The sequence below is a fragment of the Pelophylax lessonae genome, assembly GCF_965119305.1.
Source record: "Pelophylax lessonae genome assembly, chromosome: 5".
NCBI lineage: Eukaryota > Metazoa > Chordata > Amphibia > Anura > Ranidae > Pelophylax > Pelophylax lessonae.
This window is the reverse complement of record NC_138772.1, coordinates 90,382,535-90,395,356: the sequence shown is the minus strand read 5'-3', so window position 1 is coordinate 90,395,356 and position 12,822 is coordinate 90,382,535. Positions and strand designations below refer to the sequence as shown.

Genomic DNA, 12,822 nt, shown 5'->3' with positions numbered 1-12,822 from the left:
GATCAGAGCGCCTGTGATCTCCTATATAGGATCACAGGTCTCGGTGTTCATTTCACAGGTCCCTCCCGCATAGTTGGAAAACACTCCCCTAGGCTCACACTTAACCCTTTGATCACTCCTGAGTTAACCCCTTCCCTGCCAGTGTCATTATTACAGTAACAGTGCTGACCGCCTGTGACCACCTTCCTCGGCAACAGAAGGAGAGACAGCCTTCACCCCCCTCCTGGGACCTGGCTTCCCACCCAAAGACACCCTGCCACATGTGTCTGTGGCTTATATAACGTATCCCAGGATGCCCTACTGCCTGTGCCAACTTTCTGGGACAGCCACAAAGCCTGTGTCACTGGCTGGGTTTCCTCCACTGTCCAACAGGCTCCCCTATTGGACTCAGTGGGGACACTCCCTCAGACCAAGTGAATCACACATGTAACAGGCAGAACTACCCATCAGGCTCCCCTGATAAGCAGATGGAGCAAGCTATAGTTTACCTTCTAGCACCTACCTAGGAGGGTGCTACAAATGAAAATACTGAATACCCTTTAGCCTACCCTTTACAGAGAGAGCTGGAAACAGTAGAACTGATAAAGAGTGCAGCAAAAGTGAGGCAGAGAGCACACTGTAAGCACACTACATTTCTGGCCGCTTTAATAGGTATTTTTTTGATTTTTATGAAAAGTTAGAACAAAACTCCCTCAATGCTATAATTACCAGACTAACGGGAGCAAATATGAATGTCACCACTGTTTTGCTCCACACTCTGGGCTTGTGAACCTTGCCATGAAATTGAAGGATGTGCTGATGTAGTAAAGGGCTTTGAAAGCACAAAACATAGTGACAAGGGGAAGACGCTGCTTTTTGAAATAGTCTGAAATGAGCACTTAAAGGTGAATTATGCAGGACCTAGTCGCCCACCTCCTCGTTAAGTATGCCAGGATTCTGGATACATTGGCAAAAAAAAAGCTTTCAAGAGAAGATCTGTCATCCATGTGTGAAAGTCACACACCTCCGTTTTGATTCATCATACAATAGAAAGCGCTTGAAAGGTGATGACTAATCCACTCGAGGTTGTTGCCCACAGTGAGGTGTCAGCACTTCTGAGCTCTCAGGTAGGTAGATGGATGAAGTGTACAGGTATTTAGTAGTTCTGCAGAGAGCACAGGAGAAATATTTTCTTTGTTCAGTTGTGGCATTAATGTAATAACTTATAATAATTTCTATTGTGCGCAAATCTGTGTACCTGTCGGCATTAAACTGGAAAATTTATTTTGGTGACAAAATGAGCAATTATTAAAGAAGTACGTTTTCCATCTCAACTGCTAATAAAATATGACCTTTTATTTAATTTTGAGGGCAAAAAGGAAATTGTTTTCTTGCCTGACATATGAAAAGTGCTAAAGGCTGTTGCTTTTTTCCCACGATAATTCGTCCACTTCTAGGAAACGAATGGTTATGGGAGCAGGAACCTTTACCCTTGATTATACATCACTTTTTCATATGGATTCCTGTTGATAAAAACCACTTTCGGTGCCTACCTGTCAACCTGAGATGTCCTCTTTTAGGGACCGACAGACCATTGATTCTGCCACAGCTGAGGGACCAGAGCTGAGTCTTTCAGCATCATTAGAAGGAAACCACACAATACCACTGTATATCACATTCTAGTCCCTTTAATAAAAATGTTAGGCATAAAGGGTTAGTTTTCAGAAATAAAGTCATTAGCCATTGCAGCGGTCTAAGGATCTGAATTTTCCGCTCTACTCTCTCCTTTCTGCAACGTTTCCAGAACAGATCGGAAATTTGCTGTGCCAGCGTTGACCAATCAGAATCGTTCTGTTCCAGAAGCGCTGCAGAAATAAAGGGGCAGAAGAGCGTGGATTTTAGATCCTATGACCACTGCACAGTGACCACTCATCACCTACAGAGGAGTTAAAGTGATTCTAAGGGTTGCAATTTTGTTCTTTTAAAAATAACAAACACGTTAGAGCCGGTTCACACTGAGACGATCCGACTTCGGGGGGCGACCTGTGAAGTGACGTGCACCGCGACTTCGGCGCGACTTGCAGGGACTTCACATAATGGAAGTCTATGCAAGTCGCTCCAAGGTCGCCCCAAAGTAGTACAGGACCCTTTTTTTAAGTTGGAGTGACTTGTGTCGCTCCTATTAGAGCGGGTCCTGTACTAAATGGACCGCGACTTGTCAGGCTGACAAGTCACGTTAGTCTGAATGGGCTCTTAAAATTGCCTGCTCTGTACAATGGTTTTGCACAGAGCAGCCCTGATCTTTTTTTTTTTTTTTTTTTGGTCCCTCACTGGCAGTCATGGCTCCTCCCCACTGCCAAGTTCCCCCAATAGCAAGCATCTTGCTATGGGGGCACTCGAGCATGCTCGCTGCAGAGCCCTGCACCTGTGAATGGACATTGTCCATTCACTCACAGAGCGTGGCTCGGCCCTGCCCCCCATTCTCTCCACATTGGCTCACTGGCTGTGTTAGCCAGTGAGGGGAGAGAGACCTGGGAGACCTTACTGGATTGAAATGGGGCTCAGGTAAGTATGCATAGAATGCATTAAGGTAAAATACTTTCTGCCTTTAGAACCACTTTAAGTAGTACAGCAGGAGATGGAGAGGATCTACCGTGGTAGTTCACGTTCAAATTTTTTTTCTGAAAAGGTGAACTTGTATATTAAACTGAATTCCAGATATGGGTATTTCTTCATAGCTGAACCAATAAAAGTACACTTTCCATACCTGGCTGATCCCCGTGGAAGTGGAGAATCGCTGAAATAACCACCGCTACTACAGTGATCTTTGCTGTTTTACAGATCCCATGCCAAGCGGCTGCCCTGCTTCCTAGTAACCAGAGGGGGGTTTTTCTGCTCTAGGATCAGCTCTCAAAACGCCCAACAAGACCAATCCTATTCATTTCAATGGCCCCTGTTCACATCTGAGCGTTTTGACGCTGTATACAAAACGCCCAACGCTCAAAAAAGTACATGAGCTTCTTTTTGGGCAGATTACAGGCGTTTTCCATTGATCTCTATTCAATCTAAAAACGCCTGCACAAAAATCGCGGTAAAATCGCGGTAAAAAAACGCGCGAAAACGCTATGCTCAGGTGTGAATGTAGCCTTAGTTAATTAGTAGTTAGTTTGCCACTGGCTGCACTTGTTTATTTCTTTTTAATAGCGGCTAGTGACTGCAGCGCTGGGCTGTGCCCTTTTTTTAGTGTATGTTTTATTATATTTGCCTCTAGCACTTGTTGACTGTGTCTTGCCCTCTTCATACTCTAATTACCATGTCATAACCAGAGGCATAGAAGGGAATATAAATTTGAACAGTCCGGAAAACAAATAATGTCCTAAATAAGTGACCAGTCAGGTTCTATTTATTTGACTAGTAGCTGCCATTGCAGTGGGTTTTATCCACTAAAGGTCCATTATCTTATCAGACGGCTGCACAAAGTCTCATTAGTGCGGAGTAGAGAGCCTGCCTCGTATTGCAGTGTATTTCATTAATGCCCATAAAGGTCCAATCACATTTCCATTTACCATAATGCATGTTCGGAGTGCCGGTTTACATGCTAGCTAGCTCTCATGTGCACACACTTATTAAATTTCCATTTTATCGCTGATTGATGTTCATGATCACATTATTATATCCTGTCATTCATTTAAGCATCACTTTGCAGAATAGAGATAGAGCAGCCTCCGCTTTAGATTAGATCTGTGAAAAATGCAGGTATCAAGGTTCAAGTGCTTTGCTAGGATGAGAAAGGGACACTTATAATGAAAAACTACCGTCGGGAGGATGTAAATACACATATGTTTAAAACGGAAAACATCTCTTAGACTAGGTACTTATCCTATAGATCTTCTATTACAGCCCTTTTCTTTGGAACATTATGAATCTCCACAGTGATTGTATTTATAGAACTCCTAAATCAGGGACAGTAAAGGGTAGAATTTATATTCAAGTACAGATAAAGGGTCTCATTTACCAAAATGTTTGAGGAAGGACCATCATAAGCAATTAGTGTTTTCCATTGAAAATGATTGATGAAAAACTAGAACATATTATCTATTACCCATAACAACTAGATTCTTCCATTCAGTCTGCCATCTTGGAAACTGATAAGATTAGGCTAATCAGAGAGAAGACCACTTAGTGTACGTCAAGGCAAAATAAAAACCAAACTTATTTGGTACCTCTCTAAAATGTGTACACACTTTCCCTTGTTTTATTTTTTTATACAAGTCAAACATGTTGTCCATTCTGTGAAACAATACAAGTTAGTCGTTGAATGGAGAAGGAGAGAGAAAAGGTCAAAAGACCCCATTGCCTCTCCTGCACTTGCCCAACGTTGACCAAAGTAACCGCGTCTTTAACCAGCAGCACAGACCCCGCCCACAGAACATCCCTTATGAGGAGGAAGGCTAGGTATGCTCCACCTCCTCCCCATGTCCACCGGTGCCTGCCCACAAACTTCGGCATGCAGCCAATCTGCTTCTCCCGGTTCACTTAATGGGAACTGATGGCTTTGAACCCGGAAGTGCTAAAAGCCTAGCATTTCAGGTTCACACTTGACAGGAAAGATGGAGTGACAGACATAAGTGATCGAGCATCTGTATAGATCGCAGTCGGCTCTGCAAAAGCAAACAAACCGCTGCCATGCTATTGCAGCCATGCTATTGCAGCCATGAGCTTGTTTGCATACTGCTATTGCTATGGATATAGTAGTTATGCTGGTGGCCGTAAAAGGTTTCAAACACACTGCATGTACAGAAAAATATCTATTGATGTGCCAGAATTATAGTATGCTCCTACTATACCTGACAACACTATTCTAAATTCCGTAGCATGTAATATCAGCCACGACTACCTAATTTCTGATGGAATACAAAGATCATAGTTATTTTTGTTGCCTACCCCCCTCCTTATTTCCATTAACTTACCTTTTTTCACAAACTAAAAGCACGCACAATTTCTGGCAGGATCATCAGGTATTTTTTGCACTTATAAACACCAATACCTCTTTGCATCACTATTTATTATTGTGCATGTGTGTCCAAAGTATTTTTAGAATGTGCTGGTAAATAATTATGCAATGAAGCATCTACATTTACAAGAGAATGGCTATGCACAGCCATAAACTTTTATAGCAGCTGTGGCTCCCTGGGCTCAGGAAAGCGCCAGGAAGTTATTTTTTTATTTTTTTTTTTTAAAGCCCGTAGCGTGTGAAACTCACTCAAAAGACTCCACCCGGTGCATAAAAAAGTGCACACACACAAACGTGAGGAACACAAAAAGTGCACAGGGTGTGCGAAACGAATGGTCTTCCCTCCGAAGAGGTAGGACCCTAACCTCGATCCCCCGGGGCGCAAGACTCCTGACAGGGATTTAAGGTACTTATGGTCAGTCGGCCGGAACCAAACTGACCCCGTTCTTCAGGGGGACTGCCGAAACAGCCCGCCCCAAGTACTAAGTGGGGCTCCCCCGAAGGGAGACCCCATGAGAGAGGGCGAACTAAGCCAGAAGGCCATATCCACCCCCTCCCAAGACTCAAGGCTGGGCCCGAGGACCCACACCCTACAAGTCGTGCAAAAAAAAGAAAGCAAAGGTGATAGTGCAGGTGACAAACTACAAAGAAAAAGAGACAAACAAACAAAGAAGTGGGGGAAGGGGAAGTGGGGAAAGTGCTATGGTGCCATGTGAGGAACCAAGGCAGGCCTTCCAGCCGGAATAAAAAATTCCTCTGGTGGAACTTCCCCCAGGAAGTTATGGTAGACATTAAAAATGCCTATAAGGCTTGGTTCACATTGGTGCAATGCGGGAACCCTGCTAATCCACTGCAGGTTCCCACATCGCACTTGACTCACAGAAAGTTCATACTGCCATATGCGAACCGCTGGGAGTGTCAATACAAAGTTAATGACACCCCAGATCAGTTTGCATATCGCAGTGCGAACTATCAATTCGGTCAGGAATCAGATTGCATAGGTGTGACAACACCCATGCGTTCCAATTCTGGTGCAGACCAAAAAAAGGGTCCTGCACGAGTTTTGGTCTGAATGCGATGCAAATTCAGCCATACAGTCTGTATGGCTGAATTTGCATAGCACAGACCTCGCATGTGATCTGCACAGCAGTGCTGTGCGAATCACATGCCATGTCTAACTTCGCATCACTGCGAACCAACACTTAAAGGCCAAAATGCGGCATACCTTGAATGATAACTAACAGACCAGGTTTGCAAGATAACTGAAATATTGAAATCATTTGCTGCTTAGTGATTGCAGTATTCTAGTCTGCATCTCCCCAAGGTAATACTTAAAATCTGGCCTGTTAGCGGGCCGTGAGGACAGGAGTTGAGAACCACGATCTTAACTGAACGGCTAAGTCATCATTTGACAGGTGTCCTAGCTGATCACATGTGCAGCGCTACATCAACTGCAGATCAAGCATAGGTTAAAGCAGAATATCACCCAAAAGAGGATGTTTTACTTTAAAGTCCAAACCCCCCCGCCCCCCCGCCACACACGCACACACCTCATTTGGTGTTCAGGCATATTGATTTATATTCCTTAAGAAGGGGGGGGGGGGAGATGTGAGGGTACCTAGTGTTGACAGGTACCCTCTCCTACTTCTGCTCAGATTGCTTAGGAGGTTTGGCTCCCCGTCTCTTCACCCGCAGCTTTTTGGGAAATATCACAGGTCCCAGAAGGCTGTGGGTCCACACAAAGTGCAGTGTGACTTGCGCATGCGCAGTAGGACCTTGGTTGTGAACCTGCAAGCTGTCACAGCCAGCTTCTCACACTAAAGATAAAGATGTTAGTCAGGGGGAATTGAAGACTAGTGAAGAACTGGCCCAAATGAGGACAGCGATAGATCCCTGGACAGATAATTGTTCTTTTTTTAAAAAGTCAACAGTATCTGTAGCCAGTGTGTATACATACATATATTGGCCATACAGTGACCAGAGCTGCATGGAGGTAGTCGCATTAGTGGTAGATCAGTGTCTCTAGGACAGTGTTTCTCAACCTTTTTTCAGTCATGGCACCCTCTAAAATTAAGGACAATCTCGAGGCACCCTCTAAAATTATGGACAATCTCGAGGCACCCTCTAAAATTAAGGACAATCTCGAGGCACCCTCTAAAATTAAGGACAATCTCGAGGCACCCTCTAAAATTAAGGACAATCTCGAGGCACCCTCTAAAATTAAGGACAATCTCGAGGCACCCTCTAAAATTAAGGACAATCTCGAGGCACCCTCAAAAATTGACAGTCTCGAGGCACCCCATTCTAATATGTAAAAGAACAATTCCAATAGTTTTACATTATACATCAACATCTATAAACGTAGGACACCAAACTTTAGAGGTTTATTCTTCCAAATCCAATACACTTTTGCACATTGGTACTGACTAGTACTGTTTTTCTCCATCACTCAGCTACTGTGACCCTAGTGCTGACATAGAGGGGCAGAGGAGGGTCATTGGTCATTAGGACACCGGGGGCTAGAAGTTTGTAATGCTGCGCAATGAAAACCTGTGGCTTTGCGTAACTTAACCACTTTACGTCTGCTCGCGGTAATACTACTGCGGCAGAGTGGTTCGTTATCGTCTGACGACGTAGTATTAACGTCGTCAGACACTCCCCCTTCTGGGCGGCGCTTGCGTGCCGCCGGAGGCTCGCTCCCACTGTTTTCATTCACAGCGAGAGTCGGGCCAGGGGAGGAGCAGCGGCGAACGCCGCTGCTCTGCCCCGATCGCCGGGGATCTAGTGTGGAGATCCGCCTGCCTGTGTAAACACAAGCGGACGGATCTCCATAGTGACAGGGAGTGACAGATCGGACTGTTCAGCATAGCTGGACATCCGATCTGTCCATGACTCACTCAGTCCCCTCCCCCCCCACACGTCAGTAAGCACCAGGCATACATTAACCCCTCCCTCTCCAATAAAATTAACCCCTTCCCTGCCAGTGTCATTTTTACAGTAACAGTGCATATATATAGCACTGATTACTGCAGTAATGTCACTGGTACCCCCAAAAGTGTCAAAAATGTCAGTCAAGGGTCTGATCTGTCCGCCGCAATGTCGCAGTCCCACAAAAAAAATCGCAGATCGCCGCCATTACGCGTTAAAAAAAAAAACACCAAAAATGACAGAAATCTTTCCCTTTGTTAGTAAACGCAATAACTTTTGCGCAAACCAATCAAAATACGCTTATTGCGATTTTTTTTTTTTTTTACCAAACCTAGGTAGCAGAAAACAAATTGGCCAAAAATTTTTAAAAAAATTGTTTTTTACATCTTTTTTGGGGGGAATTTCATATAAAAAAATGTTAAAAATATTGTTATTTTTTCAAAATAAACGCTCTTTTTTTGTTTATAGCGCAAAAAGTAAAAATCGCACAGGTGATCAAATACCACCAAAAGAAAGCTCTGTTTGTGGGAAAAAAAGGACGTAAATTTCGTTTGGGTACGGCGTCGCACGACCGTGCAATTGTCAGTTGAAGTCGCACAGCGCCGAATCGCAAAAAGTGGCCTGGACGGAAGACAGCAAAATCCTCCGGTGGTAAAGTGGTTAAAAGGCAGCCTTCATCCATCTGCTGGCTTGTATACAATTTTGAGGTTATGTTTAGGCATTTTGCCAAGGCACCCTGGTTGAAAAAGGCTGCTTTAGGATACCTTTTGCATGCAGCTGTTTCTCTCCAACTCCAGAATGGACCTGTCAGTTTTAACCTTAACCAATCCAGATCTACCATTCACTTGTGGCTTAGAGAATAAAGTTTCAAATACCTAGTTCTTCAGACTGATTTACAACTTGCTCAGGTTCAAGACCTGCATTTTGCATTGGTGAAGAGCAGTTTATTCCAGTCATGCTTTCACAAAGATTGAATTCAAATGAAATGTTGCATTTTTCAAGTACCAAGTGACTCAAGTTTTTTATTTTTGCTCTTCTTTTGCATTTTCCACTTTATGCAGCAGAGGTCACTGTGACTCCACAAATGAACAAGCCTTTTCCCCCACCTGCTTCTAAAATGGATCCAGACGATTCCTCTAAATGCATTTTGAGATGTCAGACAGTAACCGTTTGCTTATTTTTGGTTTTCAACTTTTCTAATACTTTCCGCTAACATTCGTATTCCACTTGTGAAAATGACTGCTATATAGATTTCAAAAACCAAACCTATTTTTTCCAACCCAATTTATCAATAAAAGCTTTTTTTTTTTTTTTCTTTTAATGTAAGCTGAGTCATAAATAAGACTTATGTAAATGTAAAAATGCAAAGTAACAGATGTCTCTTTTTTTTGCTGCTTAATCTTCATCCTGTGGCTGACTATGAATTAGCAATGATTGGCTTCCTTAAATGACTTTTTATGTAAATTAGTCAAAAAAATGTATTTTTAATCGGTTACCTATACATTAGTGTTTGGTCTTCTGGGGCCCAAACTTATTGTTCTAGGTTGTTTTGTGTGCATGTATTGCCCGTGTTTATTGGAAAATCTTTTTTTGATCTTAGATGATTTTTGTTTGTTTTTAGACATTTGTAATCTCAATGCATGGTTGTCATTATTTCTTGGCATTTCTTCCTGTGCATAGATCAGTAGACTAAAGTAGACCTAGCTTCAGATATATTTATTTTGTGCTCAAATGTAAGGCATAGACTGAAATCTGGTTTGTTCAGCAGAGAACGGCTGAATTTCGAATGTGTGGTCGCGCCTGTAGAAATCAGTCATTAGACGTTCATGCATCAGCCACCATTGGCATCTACTTCCTAAAGGAACAGTGGCTCAGAGTCTTGTAAAATATCATCCTCTTGTACAGCCCAACTGGTCTTTTATACTGTTTAATCACGCAATTTTCCCTTTATGGCCTTACGCTATCCATTGGAAGCCCCATAGCCTTGTTCACAAAATGCCTTTGCTGGGTCCTTAACACCTTGCACATGTGCACTGAGCCTCCGTATGTGAAGTTGGAGTATAAGACAAGGTGGGAAGAGGAACTCCACTCCCTGCTTTACCTTTTTCCTCCTCTTAAAGTTGAACTTTAGTTAGATAATGAAGTCCTGAAAGATGACATCAGGCTGACCACTAATGCAGATATAGCTATGTTAAACATAAAAATGTCTATACTGTTTAAAATTCAGTAATACACGGTCTTACCCTGCTCTGCACATGCTCAGTTGTTCTCTCTGAGCCTAAAATCAGAGCCACTAGAGGCTAATCAGCCGACCGCTTTAAGATTTACTGTTGCTGAAGGGGGAAGAAAGCAACAGAAATGAAAGACCGTGCTGAAGAAATGGATTAGGGAGGGCGAAAAGAAAAGCAGGAGAGGGGACAGGACAAACTCTGCTGCTAGGGAAACTACAAGGATATGGTTGTCTTATCTACTTGATATTCTTTCTCCCTCATTAGCAGACTGAACTTCATCACTTTAAGCCTCCATGTACACTAGATGCTAATAAAAAAAAAAGCTGGCTAAAATTACACTAATGGTTATTTGCCAGAGTTTTTACAGTGTTTTAGGAGCGTTTTCAAAAGTGTTTAGAAGCGGTATCGTTTTTTTTTTTTGTTGAGCAGGCGGCTCCCGTGTTCAGAACAATGGATGACTCCTCAGCTGGTAATGGGGAGCTGCTAGCGTGCATGGTACCCTAAGCGAAGAGTCTGTCAGGTTTCCTCTCTGAGACAAGACATTCACTCAATGGGATAGGGAGAATCTCCAAAAAGGAAGTGACTTCTCTGGGCTTTAACAAGATGGTGACCTGCAGCAAGAAGAAATCTGAGCAATGCTGGAGGCAATTTACATTTTGGTAGGATAATTATAAATGTGGAATGTATGTTCTATTGCTAAAGAACATTCATTGTTATCAACTGCTATGGGTGAAGTTCCACAATAACTTGACTGCTTGCTTGATTGTCCTCAAAAAACCTACTTGCTTGGCCATCGAATCTCGTGTTATCTTGGCTTATGGTCACCTCTGCCGGTGCATGCCAGGTCCCATGTTGCATTCTTTTTTACATTATCAGGGTGCTGTTTGTCTGCACATGCACAGTGTGCCTTAGATTGCCTGGTGCCTGCCCAAAATTGCCCAGCATATGCCTAGTGTGCCTGGGATTGCCCCTAAGCCTACTGGGATGGGTGAAATGAGTATGAAGTAGGAATGGGGAAGCGGGTGACGTCATGATTTTTGCAGCAGTGGTGGAGTAGGAGGGGAAATGGGAGTTTGGGGGGGGGGGGGATGAATAGTACATAGAGGGTTGGTGATAGGTGCGCTGATTGAAATTAAAGCTGATACCAAAGATCCAATTAGTCAATTGGAAAAAATATATGTGTAAGCGTGGTCTGGTGCGCTAAAATATAAAAAATAAAATGTGTCTCAAAATTGTGAACACAAATAGAATGATGATGTAATTCAAACAATGTACCTAAAGTTGCCCTTTAAAAGTATTACAGTCGGTTCACACTGGGGCGACACGACTCTTTACTACTTCGGGGGCGACTTGTGCATTCCCATGCACCATGACTTCGGAGCGACTTTGATGGACTTCACATAATGGAAGTCTATGCAAGTCGATCCGAGGTCACCCCGAAATAGTACAGGACCCTTTTTCTAAGTCGGAGCAACTTGTGTCGCTCCTATTAGAACGGGTCCTGTAGCGGTCAATGGACCGCGAGGGAGCGCGACTTGTCAGGCTGACAAGTCGCCTGACAAGTCGCGGTAATGTGAACCGAGTCTTATATGGAGTTCTTCTATAGTGTTTTTTTTAAAAAACTGTCTGTTATTACCGTATATACTCGAGTATAAGCCGACCCGAGTATAAGCCTAGGGTGAGAATGCAGGGTGGCGGGCATGGTACAGGAGAATGCAGGGTGGCGGGCATGGTACAGGAGAATGCAGGGTACTGGCATGGTACAGGAGAATGCAGGGTGACTGGCATGGTACAGGAGAATGCAGGGTGACTGGCATGGTACAGGAGAATGCAGGGTACTGGCATGGTACAGGAGAATGCAGGGTGACTGGCATGGTGCAGGAGAATGCAGGGTGACTGGCATGGTGCAGGAGAATGCAGGGTACTGGCATGGTACAGGAGAATGTAGGGTACTGGCACGGCACAGGAGAATGCAGGGTACTGGCATGGTACAGGAGAATGCAAGGTGACTGGCATGGTACAGGAGAATGCAGGGTGACTGGCATGGTACAGGAGAATGCAGGGTGACTGGCATGGTACAGGAGAATGCAGGGTGACTGGCATGATACAGGAGAATGCAGGGTGACTGGCATGGTACAGGAGAATGCAGGGTGACTGGCATGGTACAAGAGGATCCGGGGTTGTGGGCATACTACAGGAGATGCAGTGCTGTGGGCATGGTACAGGTGGACCATGCCCGCAGCACTGCATCCCTTGTAGTATGCCCGCAGCCCTGCATAATGGCAGGTAGTGCAGCTGTTTCACTTACCTGCTCCAGAGGCGCCTTCATTTTAAAAATTGCGCCGCCCAGCGCCGACACGTCATTGCGCACGCGCCTCCGCTTGTATACTTTCGGCTATTCCCGGCCTCTCCCGAGCGGCAGCGGCGCATGCGCAATGACCTTTATTGGGAAATAAATGTGCAAAATAACATCTTTGTTCTAGGTTTGAGTAGTCAAGCTTAGAACAGTCAGTCATGTGTGGTTACTACTGCTTTTATAAAGCCATTACTGAACAGGACTGAACCAGAAAAAAAAAAACACTCTGCTCCTAACATTCGCTTGGAGCACACCCTAGTCTTTATGTAATTTCTCAGTCCACATACAGCTTTGGTGTGAGGTCCCCTCATCCC

General features: G+C 44.0%; 1 protein-coding gene across 9 annotated transcripts in view; it reads left to right on the top strand.

Annotated features, from left to right (window-relative positions):
* The window catches only part of PARD3 (par-3 family cell polarity regulator), a 901,610-nt gene that overhangs the window by 163,718 nt on the left and 725,070 nt on the right, over nt 1-12,822 (top strand). The gene's annotated exons all lie outside the window — the stretch shown is intronic.